The following is a 16,780-nucleotide window of genomic DNA, read 5'->3' on the forward strand; positions in this document are numbered from 1 at the left end:
GCCTCCCCCAGCAGGCAGCTCTGAGCCCCAGAGACTTCTTGAGGACCTCAAGCGTGGAACATGTGGACACCAGCTCACATACACTCGCACTGGTACCTGAGTGGGGAGGAGTCAGTAGATCCCTTAGAGCCCGCCCCAAATTCCCATGAGCACCCTGTAGTCCACATAGCACACGTGGAGCAGCGTATTGCCCTGACCCTGCGATTTCACAGACCCTGATGTGCGCTATGTGTGAAGTTCACAATGGAAAGACTATGTAAGAAAATATCCAGCACAAGATGGAATAGGACTGGATGACACAGCCACAATCTTGGTGGCTGAAACAGGAACATCTCAAGTTGGTGACAATTTATAAATTTAGCAAGTTCCTGTCTCAAAAAATAAATAACAGGCTGAGGATATAGGTCACACCAAAGGAATCATGTTTAATCCACAGTACTACAAAAAAAAAAAAAAATTTAAAAGAAACACCAGGGAGAAAGTGGTCCATGCCTGTAATTCCAGCTACTTGAAAGGCTCAGGCTGAAGAATTACAAATTTGTGTCCAGCCTGGGCTACACAAGGAGAATATCTCACAATAAACAAAATAACCCAAAAGCCAGAACCACCACCACAAAACAAGGGGTGGAGATGCAACTCAGTGTTCCACATGTTCAATTCTCAAGAAATATCAGGAAAAAATGTCAGAAAACAAACTTTCAAAAGGTAAATTTTAGGTGGGGCTTTGTCCACCGTCTTTCTCCTGCATGTGGGAATGTTTTCTGCTCCTGTGTACACTGGGTCCACCGTCCTCTAGAGACTGAACACCATACCTTCAATTAAGTTGCAGAGTTCTGATGGAGAGTTATTTGAAGTTGATATTGAAATTACCAAACAATCTGTGACACTCAAGACCATGCTAGAAGATCTGGGAATGGATGATGGAGATGATGACCTAGTTCCTCTACCAAACATTACTGCAGCAATGTTAAAAAATGTCCTTCAGAAGTGTACCCGCCACAGGGACGACCCTCCTCCTCCCCAGGATGAGGAGGACAAAGAAGAGCCAACCAATGATATCCCTGTTTGGGACCAAGAATTCCTGAGTGTTGACCAAGGAACCCTTTTTGAATTTATCCTGGCAGCTAGACATCAAATGTTTGCTTGATGTTACACGCAAGACTTTTCCAGTATGATCAAGGAGAAAACTCCTGAGGAGATTCACAAGACCTTCAATACCAAAAATGACTTTACTGAATAGGAGGAAGCCCAGGTACGAAAGAACCAGTGGTGTGATGAGAAGTGAAATGTTTTGCCCGACACTTAACACTATAGGGATTTAGTGCTTATAATGCTGCACTGCTGTTTATAATGGTTATACTAGATAAACAATAGACAAATGCAACAGCAAATCACTTGTATTAGCATAATATTTCATCACATGTGTGGTTTGAGTACAGATTCAAAACCAGTGGCTTAATTTCTTCTAGTCTGAGCAAAAGTTGCTGTTTTTCTTTACTTTGAATAAAACTGTGGGTTCTCTGTAGAAAGTTGACGTTTTGAGCTGATATAGGTTAGCCTGTATGTAGTAGGGCTCCTTTAATTGGACCTGAGGGCTTGTTTTATTGGTTTTTAAACTTTTAATCTTCTCAGCTTTGAATATGTTGCTAGAGACACAGTAAATACCAAGTTTATGGTTTGGTGGGAGTGAGGGGAATATAACTAGAGTTTGTTAGCATTTCAATTAAAGAAAACACTGAATTTTAAAAGACAGGAAAATTTTATTTGTACTTAAAACAATACTTAGGCCAGGTGTAGTGGCACATGCCTATAACCCCAGCACTTGGGAGGCTGAGGCAGGAATATCATCGGGAGTTCAGGCAGCTACATAAGCCAATTTGAGGCCAAACTGCACAACATAGAAATACCCTGGCTCAAAACAAAACAAAACACTTAGAAAATTCCAACATGTCAGAGTGCTCCCAATTTCACGGGTCTCTATAGTGTCACAGGAAGCAGCTGGCTGTCTACAGAGAATCCTGTTCTACACTGGCCGAATCAGTCCTGTCCTGCAGGCCTGTGTCCTGGCTTATCTGCAATATCTGCTTAGCTCTATACCAGGCCAACAAATTGGCAAAGATGATTATAAACGTGCTTACAAAGATCATTGTCATTCCGACAGCAAAACACACAGGGTTAGAGTGATCCTGTAAAATGAGAACTGTTCCAGAAACCACAACGACTAGTCCCATGCAGGAAGCTAAGAGGCATTCAGAGTTTCTAAACTTCTCCCAGATTCTCCTCAGGAGGCTGATCCTTGGGATCTCATCCTGCAAACGCTCGTACATTGTGATGCTTTGCTGCGGAGGTTAAGGGAGAAGAAAAAGATGACAGTGAGAAACATCAAAAGCTGGAGTAGAACGCTCACACCTTGCTGTCAGTTGCGCCTACGGTGAGTTATCCGTCAGAACTTCACCCGCTCTGCTGTCCTAAGGGTGCAGTGTGAAGGGCTGGTGTTTAGGATGGGCACCAGTGTCCCTCTTAAATTCAGTTATAGATTTTACTGTGAGACAGGTCTCAGTCGCTAAGCTGCCCAAACTGAGCTTGAACTGGGGACCCTGCTGCCTCGGTGCCCAGAATGCTGCTTCCCAGGCACGGGCACCGCACTGGGCTCACATCTCCATCAATACACAGACCGGCTCATTATGCCTGTGCCGTGCTGTGGTGACTCTCGCACTGGTGCCATGATGGGTTTTCCTGTACTCAGAAGAGAGCTGTGCGGCAGGTTTGTAACTCAGTGTGTAACGTTCCCCTCACCGGGCACTGGGGGCTGCCCGGCTGTTTCCACAGTCTTTCTTTTTTAAATAAGTTCTTACTGCTTAAATGAAACTGATCAATTCTTTTACAGCAGGGAGAGAAACATGGACATTGGTTATCTTTACAAATAAAAATTCCGAATTGTTCAGTCTCATGGCTTTAGAAATTAAAACTGAGGTATCATTCTATTAATCTCTGAATGCTCAAGCCTGAAAAATCTACCTGTATTAAATATTTGGGGGTGCAAATAGTACAGAAAAAAATGTCTGGTGAATGTGAAAACATCATCAGAATTAACCTTCACAATAGGAAAATACTGTTAATTCTTTCAAAAAGATACAGCAGTGGTGCAACACAGACAGTGCCCAATTTATTCTGATTTTTTAAAGTTATATTTCAATTGTTTTCCTTTCTCTACAGATATACAGACACACACTGTAACATAGACTTTTTCAAGGTCTAATAATGGTACAATATTAAAATAATTCAATTTTTAACAGTAAAGGGATATCTTCATACTCCAGGATACATCATGGATATTCTTAAAAGACAATTCTTCTATGCTTTATATTCTTGTTTTTTGTCTATACTGTCAGAAAGACATTACAATTACCTTTTAATAGACTGTATAAAATTGCATTGCCACAGAAAGGATATAAACCCTAAATAATTATGACAAAGCATGACAAAAGGAAACATTGATTTCTTTTAGAATTAAAAAGTACTAACATTGAGACTGGCTACTTAAAAATTAAACTGCTTACCACACTTCCTATTTCTTCCAGAGAAATAAACAAATTAGCAACACTTTCCCCACCATCATTAATCTGCTCTAAAACTACATTTTTTATGGTGCATTTATTTCTTTAAAACCCCCTGCTGTTCTCTCTCCCAAGCTAGATCAATATTAATTCAAAACATTTTACAACCCTTAGAAAACTTCTGGCTCCTCAGTTAACACTTTAAACTTTTTAAGAACTCCAAAATTTAAGGGGCAAGGTACTTACACAAAAGGGCAAACGTGCTTCCTAAAAACCCAGGTTACAATAAAGTGAAATAATGTTAGTAAAACGTACAGTCAGGTCTGTATGTTACCTGGTACGTCAAACCAGGTATATTTTAAGAAAAACAAGCCTCTTACAACAATCTCTTACACCAGCTCACTGAAAACCAGGCACCCCAGCAGCCAGGCATCACCCCATTATACCCTCACACATATGCCAACTGTTTATGCACACCAAACTACCTAGAAATCCTTTTAAAAAGTCACCTTGAAAGTTGGGTGAATTCTTACTAAATCTGGTCATACGCAAGAAGCAGTCTATGTGGGACACAGTTAAATATATCAAATTTATCAGTGTCAAATTATTTTTTGCTCACTTTTCAAAACTGAATATACCTATATTGGAATATGAAACTTGTGCACAATTGGAAATTAATGTGTACAAAGCTTCCTTAAAATCTATTTCTGATGTTTCAAACTCCACCCTCCGCACCTAGCAAACAGACTGTTTCCTCACTCTTCCTGGCAGGTGAAAGCAATGATTAACTGAAGAGCTCATCAAAGGACTGGAACCTCGCATCTACTGTATGGTAACAGTTTATTAACCTTGGTGTATTTTCATGCAAGTTTTAAAGTCATCTGCCCGGTTTTAACAAAGTACTGTATCAGACTGCTTTCAGACACTCTACTTGAGTTGGATCCACAGTCTTACTGGTGCGCAAAAGTTTTCAGATTTAGAATGAGATCAGATTTCTGATTTTCAGATTAAGAGTCCCCACCTGATAAATCACACACAAATGTGCCAGATCCAAAAACTCCCAATCTGAAACCTTTTGTGTCCGGCCTTTCAGATAAAGCACATACAGGCTCTATCTCCTCTTCCGGCACTGGAACTGGCTTCCTCGCCTCCCCACCCCAGCTCGCGTATAATACCTATAGATCATGAAATATCCAATTTTATCCAAATGCATACTGTACTTACCTGGTCCTGGTAGTGCATGACTGTAATTCAAACACTCTGGGAGGCAGGAGGATCGCAAGTTGGAGTCTGGCTGGGCAATTTAGGGACTTGGTTTGACTCTATCAAAATAAAAAGACCTGGTGATATAGCTTAGAGCAAAGCTCTGGGTTCAAGCCCCCAATTACATAAACTCACACACAGATAATATACCTCATGTGATCAATAGATTGCAATAGTCACAAGCATAGTGTAGACCAGAGTTAACAGTTAGAAACTTAATCACAAGAGAATCAATTTTTAAGTTTGTAGCCAGGTGTGAAATCCAGAGACAGGGAAAAAATATTTTAGAATGCTATTTACAATGGATAAAAATACAAAGTGCAAAGAGCCTTCAAATGTAAAATACGTCTACAAATTCAGAAGAAAATGTAACAGCTGACAGAAAAATAGTCAAGCGCTACAAGGAAGAGTCTTGCCCCTAAAACATGCAGATTGTAACATAATATACACAAAAAGATACACAGCTCACTTAAGAGCATGTCAGCATTTTTAAGTGACTTTAGCAAAAAAAAAAAAAAGCAAGGTACTACATTTATAAGAGAAATGATTGTTTCTCTCACCTGGTAAAACAGGTAGCTTTTTAATAAACATATGCCAGAAATAATTCCCCTTTCCACAAAAAAAAAAAAAAGGAAGGTACCCTGTAAGATGTAATGTCCTGAGAGGAAATGGCAGTCAGCAGGGCTCTGGGTGAAATTTATGGGAATTAGGCTGCTGAGTGGGTAATGGAAGGAACCTGGGTTCTTCCAGGAGATTTTTTTTTTTTTCCACACCTCAGGTGAGATTTTTCCTTCACTCACCCAATGTAAAGGCCTCAACCCGTGTGGAGACATTGAAAACACGTCATAAGGAGAGACCAGGGATAAGTGCACACAGGTGTTCACTCCAGTGTCCTCTGTTTAGAAAAAAGCTAGATAAACAGGAAATAAGAGACCCGGCTCCAGCTGACTGGCGTTTGCCTGTGGGTCACCTGCTGTGCGTTTGCTAAGGATGCTCCTACTGAGTGAGGTCCCCTGCAGCTGCCATACCCTGCAACCCCCTTCCCCTCCTCCCCAGCATACGAACCAGCTGGGCCCTGACCAACTTTTGCCCAGATTCCTAGGTTCCGCGTCTAATTCCAGCTGAGTCGGTCTGCACTGCACCTGGGGGTGTGATGCTCAGGGGCATGGCCAGCCCCAACCAGGGTTTCCACACATTTCCTGTACTCCTTGTGAAAATTATTTCTGGTGAATGAAGGAGGACTGATGTTTGTTCACTGCCAAATAATTTCATTAAAGGAATCTTAGAAAACGTGAGCTAGGAGAGAAAAATATTTCTGCATAGAACAATATTGCATGAAAGTATTAGCTGTGTAGCCAGACATGTAGGTATACTTCTATAATGCCAGTATTCTGGGAGGCTGAGGCAGGAAGATTGCAAGTGTGATCAAGCCTGGGCAACTTAGCAAGCCTGTCTGAAACCAAAAACTAAAAAAAATGCTTGAGGATGGGGTTAATGGTGATAGCATTGGGTTCAAACCCCAGCAACTTAAAGATTGTGAATAGAAAGAACAACTGGGAGAGGGAAAGAAGTAAAAAAGGAAGGAAGGGAAATAAATATATAAACACACACTCAAGATAGCTAGGATAAATTGTATTACTAATTTCTATTGGTTTATTGAAAGGAACAGTTAATGTTTAATTGTTAGATCAATCTTGCATGCCTATATCTGGTAATCTGGGCAACTACTTTGAAGATAACAACATGTAATACAACAACCTATCATCTTGTTTTGAAATTTTGTATCATTTTTATAGTTTTTGTGTTGTTTTGTTTTTGTCTTTGTTTTTGTTCTTTTCTCTTTAAAATAAAAAAAAGATTGTGGATAAAATAAAATATTGATTAGGCTTGTGTTTGGGAGTTAAGAGTATAGGTGTCTTGGTTACTTTTCTCTCATTGCTGAGACAAAATACCCAATGCTCAAAATGAAGAAGTAAGATATATTTAGCTTACAGTTTGTGGGGTTTCAGTCTATACTCAGCTGGCTCCAAGGCAGGGTGGCATGGCAAAGCGCAACAGTTCAAAGTGGTGGAAGACAGCAAAAGCAACAAGTTCTTCAGGAGGCTGAGATGGGAAGATCACTTGAGCTCAGGAGTTTGAGGCCAGCCTGGGCAATACACTGAGATTCCCATCTCCCCATACACACCAAAAAAGAAAAAGGCTAGGAATGTAGCTCAGTGCTAGAGCATTGGTTTAGGCTGTGTGAACCCTGGGTTCAATTGCCAGCACCACAAAAAAGAGACATGATTGATTAATGTAGACCAGGCTGACCTCAAACTTGAGGTGATCCTCCTGCCTCAGCCTCACAGTGCTGAAGTTCCAGGTTTCTGCCAATATATGTGGTTGTTCAGACATATTTAGAACATGTCTGTGTTTCTGTGTTACATGAGAATGCACTGGAACTGATGTAGAGGCACTCTGTGAGATTTTTTGAAGACCGTCAAGACATCTTGTTTTTATATAGGTATAATGAAATAAAATATATGATATATTATGAGCTGGGCATGGTGGTTCCTGCCTGTGATCTCCACAGCACTGTAGAGGCTGAGGCAAGAGGATCTCCTCAATCTCAAGGCTAGTTTAGGGTATACAGTGAGATGCTGTCTGAAAAAAAAAAAAAAAAAGCAAAACTACAAATGTAGGTGTGCAATATTAGGAGAGTATAAATATGAACTTTATATAAATCTCCAAATACAATAGTTTTGTGTTTTTTGTTCCTTTGTTTTTTGAGACAGGGTCTCATTCTGTGGTTACTCTGGCTTTGAACTTGTTATGTACCCCAGGCTGACCTCAAACTCATGGTGATCACCTCTCTCATCCTCCCAAGCGCTGGGATTACAGGCATGCACCAGCACACCCAGTTTAAAGAACATGTTTAACTTTATTCTAAAAAAATTTCTTTTCTCCTCATGGGTGAATTGAGATTGGTACTAGGACATTTACCCTTTTCAAGTATACACTTGATTGATTTGAAGTGGATTCACGGACCTGTGCAAACGTCACCACTATCGCCAGAACATGTTCATCACCTCAGAAAGAAACTCCAAAACTTTCAGAAATCCCTTCCTATCCCCTCCCTCCTCTCAGCCCCAGAAACCAAAACACTGTACTCTGTCTTTATGGATTGGCCATTCCAGGTATTTTGGGTCCCAGGAATCTTACAATATAGAGCCTTTGTGTCCGGTGTCTTTCACTTCCTGTTCTGTTTCCAAGGTTCATTCTTGTTGTGACATATCTCACTAAATTGTTCCTTTTTATAGCCAAATAATGATACTGTATGCATGTATCACCTTTCGGGCATGGGGCTGGGGATATAGCTCAGCAGCACAATCGCAGGCGCAAGGTCCTGAGTTCGATTCCTGGTACCAAAAGAAAAAGAATATAAACCTTTCGGGCATCTATTCATCAGCTGGAGGATACTGGGTTGTTCCCGCTTGTCTATTCTGAATCATGCTACCGTAAACACTCATGTACTTGTTTGTGGACATGTGTTCTACATGACTCTATGTTTCACCTTCTTTGTCTCGAGGTAGGACCTGGACAGTTTACCCAGGCTGCCAGTGAACTTGTGCTCCTTCTGCCTCATGAGTAACTGGGATTGCAGGGGTTTGCCTGTGCACCTCCTTACATCCTTTTGGACAAGTGCCTAGCCATTTTCTAAATGGGTGTTTTTATTTTTCATTAAATTTTTGTGGTGCTGAGGAATCAAACCAAGGTCTCTCACGTGCTAGGCAAGCACACTAACACTGAGCTACATCTTCAGCCTTTAAAAATGTTTTACATTGAGACAGCTTTCCACTCAATTCTCAAGCTAAGCTCAAACGTGCAATCCTCCCGCTTCAGCCTCTGTTGTGCTGGGATGACAGGCATGGCCAACCCTCCACCCCCTGCAGAAATAACTACCCACTCCTGTCCGGGATGTGCCCAGGTGGTCACCGTGTTTGAGGCCTCTTTCCTTTAAGGGGGGGGGGTGGCAGCAGAGTTCACAGGTGAGTAGGGAAGGACATGCACTCAGATGGCATGGATTCCTTTGGGAGAACTGCAGAACTGGAGGACACGGTTTATTTGCTCAAGTTGCTTTTTGTTAGGAATGATTTTCTGAGAGTTCATCTCTGGGGAAAACAATCCAAGTCCAGCGTAGATAGTGTTGAACACATGCAAGTCCTGCTGTGCTGGTCGGGAGCACCAGGAAGGAGCTGGGCCCAGGCTGGGCTCCCGGGAAGGACAGGCGGGCCCGCTCCAGCTCAGGGTGCCATCAGCCCAGGCCAGTGAGAGTGAGGGCCAGTCCTGCGAGGAGAGGCCAAGGCTGCACAGAGCCCTGCTGAGGGCGCCTCCTATCCAGGGGATGAGGACGGGACACCCGTGCATGCCCCGAGGATGACACATGCAATGCAGGTGACACCACCATCTCCCTGCCTCCATCCCGACCCTTCCCCACTCACACCTGAGTCCCTGCTGACATGGTTAGTGCCAACAGGAGGGCAACCTGGGTTTCTTTGTGGAGTTACCCGTCTAGTCCCAAACGGCCAGCACAGGCTGGATGAGGGCAGGGTGGGAGTGAATTTCACAAGCATCTGAGACCGCCTTCCCGTTCGATCAGATCCCTGGCACAAGACTCCAAACTCCCAAACATGTCCTGGTTGAGTTTTCCAGCTCCCATCATGACGCTCCCTTCTGCTTCTGGCAGGGTGATGGTGGGGGCTGGGGTGCCTCCTGGCCTGAGTCACCCCCCACATGTGGTCCTGCTCTTGTTCCTCCTCAGACTCTGAGGATCGGTCCTTCTTCCGGACAGAGGCTGAGGCAGGAAGAGGGTGCTAGCCCAGCCACTTGATCAGAAAGACCAGATGGCAGGTCTTCCTGCAGCTCCTCTGAGACGCTGAGGACCAGTCTGTCCTTCTCTTGTGGCCAGAGTCTTGAAGCTGCAGGCTGGGCACGACCCCCCTGAGGCATGAAACCCAGGTTGGGCATGAAGCTTCTGTTTGTGGAATTCAGCCCTTGACCATCTAAACCGAGCCCCTCCTCCCCAAAACACAAAGCCCTGCCACGGTCCTCCCCTCCGGAGCCATTCTTCCGCTTTTACACTTTGCTCATCTCCATCTCTCCCTCCTGGCAGAGATCCCCAACAGTTCTCAGTGGTCAATATGAAAACACGCAGGAGTCATAAGAGTTCCAAAGTATTTATTGATAAAAATAATACAACATTTGTCAATATGCTAAAGACCAGGATTCATTCTTAGCCATGTTCTCGTCGGGATCCTGCTCAGCGGACTCCTTTTCCTGCTGCTGTTTCTTCCAGAGCTTGGCAGTGGCCCCCAGCTGGAGGTGGAGCTGGTTGGTGGCATCCTCGGGAAAGATGTGATGATAGCGTTCTTCCCGGCCTGGACCTTCCCTCTTTCCATCATGAGCTTGTCCACTCTCCTTATCCGGTGTGCTTCCAAATTCCTCTCCAAACTTTCCAGGATCCAGAAGTATAAGCCTCTGTTCCTTTTCTTCCCAGCTCTGCATGATATTGTCAGCTTCTTCGCAGATTCATCTGCACTTGGTGACACTACCTTCTTTCCCCAGACTCAATTCAAACTAAGCAAAACTGACCCGTGCCTTGGCTTTGCACATCCACCGAAGCAGCTGCAGGTAAAGATGTTGTGCCTTTTCCACTTCTTCCTGCTCTGTTTCAGAATCAGTGTACGATTTCTGAAGCACCTTGGGCATATCTATGCAAAGCTGGCTGGCCGCCAATTTGTAAATGGCACTCGCCCTGTCAGTATCAATAAGCCAAGCACTGTCTCTAATTCTGCAAATGTAATCCATGAGGTACAATTTTCAGGTCCAAATTCCAGGAACTTTTCACAAAGCTCCTGGCACCTGTCGAATTCTACGAGCTGCAACTCCAGTTGGATGTGACCCTTCAATAACTTGCTCTTTGAACATTTGCCTATGGGCGCTCCCAAAGCACATCGGGCAAGTGCTAAGCTTTTCTGTCTCATTCCAAACTTTGTATAATAACCACATTTTCACAAATGTGAGCTTGTGTGGAATGAATTCCAAACAGGCTCGATGAACCTGTCCTGCCCTTTCAGGATCCCCGGCCTCCAGCTCCTCGCTGATGGCGCAGTTGATCCCCAGGTAGATGTAGTGCAGTGCAGCTTCTACTACATGGGCGCAATGTTGGTAACGTCTCCCCTGTAGATTTCCCGCAAGTTTGAGCTTTGGTCTCACTCCCCTCCACCACCCCAGCGCAAGTAATCAAACCTCCCCCAGTCATTGTGTGGACTCGCCTTTAGTTCTTCATACCAGACCCTGAGTTTGGCCACGATCAGATCTTCAAATGCCCTGCCCATCACCGAACTTCTTCTCAAAGAGGGTATAATTTTTGAGAGTTATCTGGCCTTGTGTTTCGGGATCCTCTCCCGGCCATATATGTAGATGACTCACACCCTCTCCAGTTCCCACTAATTTTCTTCAATGGTGCCATAAAGGTGTTCATCTCCACAGAATCCCACCGCTGTCTTGTATACTTTCCAGGCTCAGGCCACGGAAGGTGTTTCCCTTCAAAACTAGCATACTTGATCCAGGTCTTCACATCAGGGTGCCTGAGGACAAAGCACTCAAAAATGCTGCAGGCTCACTCCACCTCCTTGTACCTCAGCTCCAAGTTGATAGAAGAGTGCCAGGCCTGCTCTCGGCTGCCACTCCATCCAGTACACAAACATCTGCCGGGCACAAGCCATATTCCCCAGCACCTCCTCCATGTATGTGTACTTGTGCCGGAACTGCTGGACTTGGCAGGGTTGTCAAGGCCTGGTCCCAGGTATTTCGGGTGTGGTTGACTTAAGGGTTCTTCGTTTCCATTTCTGTGTATTTCAGCCAGAGTATGACATCTCCACGGTCTATATCTAAAGCACGCTCGTATATGGATCCAGCCCTTTGAATTTCCTTTAGACCTTCCTCCCACTGCGGATTTTATCACAGTCCTGTTTTTTCTTATGTTATCTTCAAGTCTTCCTTTTCCTGTACTTCTAATTATTGAATTCTTCTTCATCTGTGATCGTCTGCTGAGGTAGAAGCAGGAGGACCTCAAAATAGCTTCTTTTAAGAGTTGTTCAGCAGTTCTCTCCACTGCAACAGAGCCTTTGTTTTTGACCTGCTCACAAGAGCAGACCCTCTCCAGCGAGTCCCTTCTGTCCTTTTGTAGCTGGGTTGGCCCGTGTATAATGGCTCTGGGGTGTGGGTGCAGCTGCCTCGGTTTCCCTTGCCAATTTCTCTTCCTTGCAAGTCCTCGCTTTTCATTCACAGTAATGACAAACTCACGGCCTTGGCTTTTCCATCGCTGGAACAGAGAACCTGTCTTTAGAGTGACTGAACGTCTGCAGAACAATACTATACCATGCCCACTTTCCCAGCACGATGATGGCCCATTCCCTGACTGCCTTCCATCCCTAAGGATGGGGCTTTTCTTTTTATCATTTATTGTTTGCAAACATGTGATGATAGAGTATCTAGTGTAGCTAGAAATGTTTTCTCTTCTTCACTGTCCTTCATCTGCAATTTTCTGTCATGGTTCCATGCTGGAAACAACCTAAAGCTCTGTAGATGAGAGAATGGAGGAGCCTGGTGCACCTGATTGTCACACAGACTCACCACGGGCATAGACTACAGTTACTTAAAACACAGGGAAAATGGGCACAGTGGCACCTGCCTTTAATCCAGCACCCTGGGAGGTGGAGGCAGAGAGATTTCAGCTTCAAGGCCAGCCTATACAACTTAGTAAGACCTTGTCTCAAAACTTGAAAAGGGGGTGTGGGTTAGGTGACAGTCAGTGGTAGAGTGCTTGCCTAGCATGTGGAAGGCCTTGGGTTCAATATGCAATACACACACACACACCATCAGATAATAAGAAATAAGATATTAATATTTGATTCCATACCAGTATATCGACTGAGAGTGTGGCTCAGTGGCAGAGCACTTGCCTTGGATGGTTGAGGCTCCCTGTTTGATCCTTACCAACAAAAATACAGAGTTTTGCAGTTTCATACCAACATAATATAAAATAGGAGAATGAAATTCTATAACTACTGGGAAAGTGATCATTTGTGGCTGTGACTATGCAACTAGAAAGTCCAGGACTTGAGGATGCTGTTGGAATTGGAGTAACAACCTAAAACAATTAGCTGTAAGTCTTGGTGCACAAACTGTCAGTTTCCTGCTTGGATGTAAGCACCAGTTAGAAACAGAACTGATAAAAATGTGCAATTGTAATGCACAAAAAGTTACTCATATGAAATTATCTATTCTTCATTACATAAGTATCCAGAGTTCCATGAAATAGAGGAGCAGAATCAGAAATGGCCAATAAAAACAAGAATAAAATTGTAATGAAGTATATAAAAATGAACTCAGTAGAGAAGCCTTCCTAGAAAGTAAGAGTTAGAGCCAGCACCTTGCTGCATGCCTGTATTCCAGCTGCTCAGGAGGCTGAGGCAGGAAGATGGCAAGTTTGAGGCCAGTGTGGGCAACTTAGAAAAACCCTGTCTCAAAGTTAAGAAAAAGCCTGGGAATGTAGCTCCATGACAGAGTGCCCCTGAGTTGGATTCTCAGTACTGGGGGCAGGGGAGTGGAAGCAGAGACTGTTATGAAAATAATGTGCCTCCCTCAGAAGTTGTTTTGTCACATATGTTTCTAATGAAAACTATACTGTATCCATGTGTTGAGAACAATGCTGGAAAGTCAGAGAAAAGTTGCAGAGAACCATCCTAACTGGCTTGCAACAGCAAGCAGAAACACCAAAACGACTCCCAGGATTTGTTTACGTCAATGGGCACTGATTTGGATCATTCACAGAATATCAGACCCTGATCTCTACAGGTCCAGGGCTTATATGAGATGAGCAAGCGGGAAGGACAGAGACAGAGTGGCTTGTCAATTGCAGATTAGTTTATACAATGTGCATCATGGTGACCAGCTATGTATCACAGTGACCAGGTTTCTAAGACAGCAGAAGCAACCAGAACTGGAACAGCAACTATCACCTGGGCAACTGCACTATACTGGCTAGGGGGGCCATTTCCTGTTCCAGGATCACAGGAGCGGCCTAAGTTAACAGGATACAGAACCAGTGAAGAACTTGGTGAGTGAAGAGAGTGTGGCAGAAGCTGCCCGATGGAGGCTGGCTCTCTAATCCCCACGGCATTACAGATGAATGCGGGAGGGCACAGGAAACCCTGGATGTTCACTGGGAGAAGAGACAGAGTCCATTTCATGTAATGTCTGAACATTCTTCATGGGTTAAAATGAACAAAGATATGGTCAAAACGTAAGGCTGCATAATCTTTTTCTTTTTTTGAGATAGAGTCTATGTAGTCCAGACTAACCTTGAACTCACTGTGCAGCCCAAGCTGGCCTTGAGCTCAGGGCAATCCTCCTGCCTCAGCACCCCGAGTGCTGGGATGACAGACATGAACCACCACACCTGGCATGGCTTCATGATCCTGGGGTATGATGTGGCTTCCTGCTTTTATTTTTTATTTTTGGTACTGGGGATGGAACCCAGGGCCTCAATGGTGTATCGCTGAGCCCTGGTTCCACCCTCTTAAATCTTTCCTGAAGTAAAACTCACATGCCCAGCACCAGGATTCCCTGGACAAATGAATGGGTTGAGTGGCTGATCATAAAATCAAAGAAGAAAGTGGGACAGTTGACTCAGACGTGAATGTGCCTGCTTAAAACAACCTGACGCTGCAGTTCATGGTTCCCTTGCGATTATCCTGTGAAGTATCCTATGATACTTTTTCAGCCTGCATTCCATTCATTCTCGTCTAAAGTACAGCAGGGCTCTGGCTTTGCTAGCCTCTGGATCTGAACGAGCACAGCCATCTGAAATATGCCATCATGTAATGTTGATAACGCATGTCATAACCTGAGGCTTCACAGGTACAAGAGTAACCAGGGCTTCAGGCTACGCCCCAATTAAGTAGGGTCCTTTGAGATGATTCTGAAGATTGTGGTAGATAACATGGTGAACACTATTGAAAGAAGTGTTTCGAAAGATGTGTTTAAACAAAATCAAGAAGACAAACCAACCTCCCTCAATTTTCTGGCAACTTTCCGTGTGTGTGTGTGTGTGTGTGTGTGTGTGTGTGTGTGTGTGTTTGTTAGTGGGGATTGAACCTATGGCTTTTACACTAAGCTACATCCCCAACATCTTTCTAAAAAATTTTTTTGAGGAAGTTTCTAACTAAACTAGTAAGTTTCCTAGGCTGGATCTTCTAGCCTCAGCCTCCCAGCATGCTGGCTGGCAACTTTCCTAGGAAGTCAAATTTGGCCAAAGTCACAAGGCTTGATAAGTCATAGCGAACGGAGCATAAGACTTCCTCTAAGTTGTGCATGATAGCACACACACCTGTAACAGTAGCACTCTGGGAAGCTGAGACAGAAAGATCACAAGTTTAAGCCCAGCCTGGACCTTGTAGTGAGACCCTGTCTCAAAGGTCTCAAATAAAACCTGTAGTGGTAGCACACGCCTATAATTCCACCACTCAGGAGGCAGAGCCAGGAGGATAGCAGTGAATTTGAGGCCAACTTGGGCTGCATAGTGAGCTCAATGCCAGCCTCAACTACATAGCAAGAACTTGTCTCAAAAAACAAACGTATATCAAATAAAAAATGGGCAGGGGAGATAGCTCAGCAGCACAAGGGCCTGCCTGGCAAGCACAAGGTCCTGAGTTTGACTCCTGGTACCAAAAAATAAAAATAAAATAAAAAATGGGCTGTGGATGTAGCTCTGGGTAAAGGCTGAGTGTTCAATAACCAGTATAGCAAAATGAAACAAAACAAAACAAAAGGGGTGTGGATTAGGAAGCGTACGTCACTGGTAGAGGGCTTGTTTACCATGTGAAAGGTCTTGAGCTCCATCCCCAGCATTAGAAAAAAAAAAGATACACACATCTCTGTACATATACACACACACACTTGCTCTGGGTTTAGTCCTTACTACTGGAAAAAAATGAAAACAAAAAATAACAGAAGACAGGCTCTTCCCACAACCCTCAGGCTTATTTGACTTTAATATTTTCCTTCTAATCCCCATAGAAGAGACTCAGAGCTAGAAATTTGCATTTCTGAAATGACCAGCGATGTTGAACATTTTTTCATGTATTTATTTGCTGTTTGTACTTCTTCACCTGTGAGGTGTCTGTTCATTTCAGATCAGGTCTTTGAATTTAGGGGGGTCTGAGTTTTTTTAATTCTTCGTATATTTTAGATAGTAGTTCTTTGTCCAAGGAACAACCTGTAAAAATTTTTTTCCAGGGGCTGGGGATTTAGCTCAGCGGCAAAAAGCGCCTGCCTTGCATGCGCAAGGCCGTGAGTTCGGTTTCTGGTACCAGAGAAAAACCAAAAAAAAAAAAAAAAAATTTTTTTTCCACTCTGTAGGTTGTTTCTTCACTCTGTTGGTGGTTTCTTTTGCTGTAGAAAATCTTTTTAATTTGTTGTGATCCCAATTGTTGATTCTTTATTATATTTCCTGTGTGAGCAGGATTTTGTTCATAAAGTCTTTGCCTACTACACCTGTGTTTTTTTAGAGTTTTCCTATTCTATCTTCTAGCACATTTAGTGTTTCTGTTTTTATATTTAGATTTTTTTGTCTTTTTGAGACAGGGTATTGCTATGCAGTTCAGGCTGGCCTTGAGCTCACTTTGTAGCCTAGGCTGGCCTCTAACTCACAACAGTCCTCCTGCCTCAGTCTCCTGAATGCTGCAATTGCAGGTGTGCACCACAACACCCAGCTTATATTTTGATTTTGATCCATTTGAAATTTAGTTGAGTGTATGGTGAGATATACTGTGCAGGTCTAGGTTCAATCTTCAGCACATAGAAAGCCAGTACCCCCAGCCTTATTATTAAAGATGCTACTTTTTTTTTTTTTT

The 16,780-nt window shown here is 43.6% G+C and overlaps 2 pseudogenes; one reads left to right on the plus strand and one right to left on the minus strand.

Moving 5' to 3' along the window:
- LOC102003912 overlaps nt 1-1,285 on the plus strand; it is an 11,177-nt pseudogene extending 9,892 nt beyond the window's left edge.
- Nucleotides 1,286-10,064: 8,779 nt separating this feature from the next.
- On the minus strand, nt 10,065-14,665 carry LOC102004207 (annotated as a pseudogene).
- Between the last annotated feature and the right edge of the window lie 2,115 nt (nt 14,666-16,780).

This window comes from Chinchilla lanigera, unplaced genomic scaffold, assembly GCF_000276665.1.
Source record: "Chinchilla lanigera isolate Chin_1 unplaced genomic scaffold, ChiLan1.0 scaffold00041, whole genome shotgun sequence".
NCBI classification, from domain to species: Eukaryota; Metazoa; Chordata; class Mammalia; order Rodentia; family Chinchillidae; genus Chinchilla; species Chinchilla lanigera.